Genomic DNA, 1,056 nt, shown 5'->3' with positions numbered 1-1,056 from the left:
GACAACAATGACAGGAAAGGACAAAACTGAACAAGACAAGAAAGGGCAAAACAGCACAGAAAAAGGACAAAACACAACAAGAAAGGACAGAGCAGGAGAATAAAGGACAAAGCTGGGCGAGTAATACAGAAAAGAACAAGAAAGATCATAGCAGGACAAAAACAGAAAAGGACAAGACAGGACAAAGCAAGACAAGAAAGGGCAAGAAAGGACGTAAAAGGACAAGACAGGACAGGACAAGAAAGAGAGCAGGAGAAAAAAAGACAAACACAACAAGAGACGACAGAGCAGGACAATAAAGAAAGAAAGAACAGAACAAGAATGGACAGACCAAGAGAAGAAGAAACAGGAAAAAACAAAAAAGACAAAGCAGGATAAAAAAAAGACAGAAAAGGACAAATTAGGAGAAAGTAGGACAAAAAAGAACATAGTTGGACAAGAAAAGAGAGAAGGACAATATCTTACAGAGCAGGACAAAAACACAAAAGGACAAGAGAGGACAAAGGGCATAAAAGGACAGGAAAGAACAAAACAGGACAGGACAAGGAATGACAGAACAAGAAAGGACAAAGCAGGACAAGTAAAGAGAGAAGAACAATATATTATAGAGCAGGACAAAAATACGAAAGGACAAGACAGGACAAAGCAGGACAAGAAAGGGCGTAAAAGGACAGGAAAGAACAAAACAGGATGAGAACAGACAGAAAAGGACAAGAAATGACAAAACAAGACAGGACAAGGAATGACAGAACTAGAAAGAACAGGACAGGACAAGAAAGGACAGAGCAGGACAAAAATACAGAACAGGACAAAAAATGACATAGTAGGAGAAAAAGGACAGGACAAGTAAAGCCTGGACAGAGGAGACGACGCCTCCTGGTGGTTTTCTTGTTCCAGCGTAACTGAACCCGTGTGCATGAGGACGCTGTGTGAAGGACAGAACCCTGAACGCTGTTTGATTTTGAGATGAATTAGAACGACGACTGTGAGCCAAGCTTTTCAGATACGCACTATAAAATCTAAAGATAAACCAGCGCAGGGTCGGTGCAGGTGAGA

Source organism: Trichomycterus rosablanca, chromosome 22 (genome assembly GCF_030014385.1).
Source record: "Trichomycterus rosablanca isolate fTriRos1 chromosome 22, fTriRos1.hap1, whole genome shotgun sequence".
Lineage (NCBI taxonomy): Eukaryota > Metazoa > Chordata > Actinopteri > Siluriformes > Trichomycteridae > Trichomycterus > Trichomycterus rosablanca.
Note: the sequence above shows the minus strand (reverse complement) of the source record.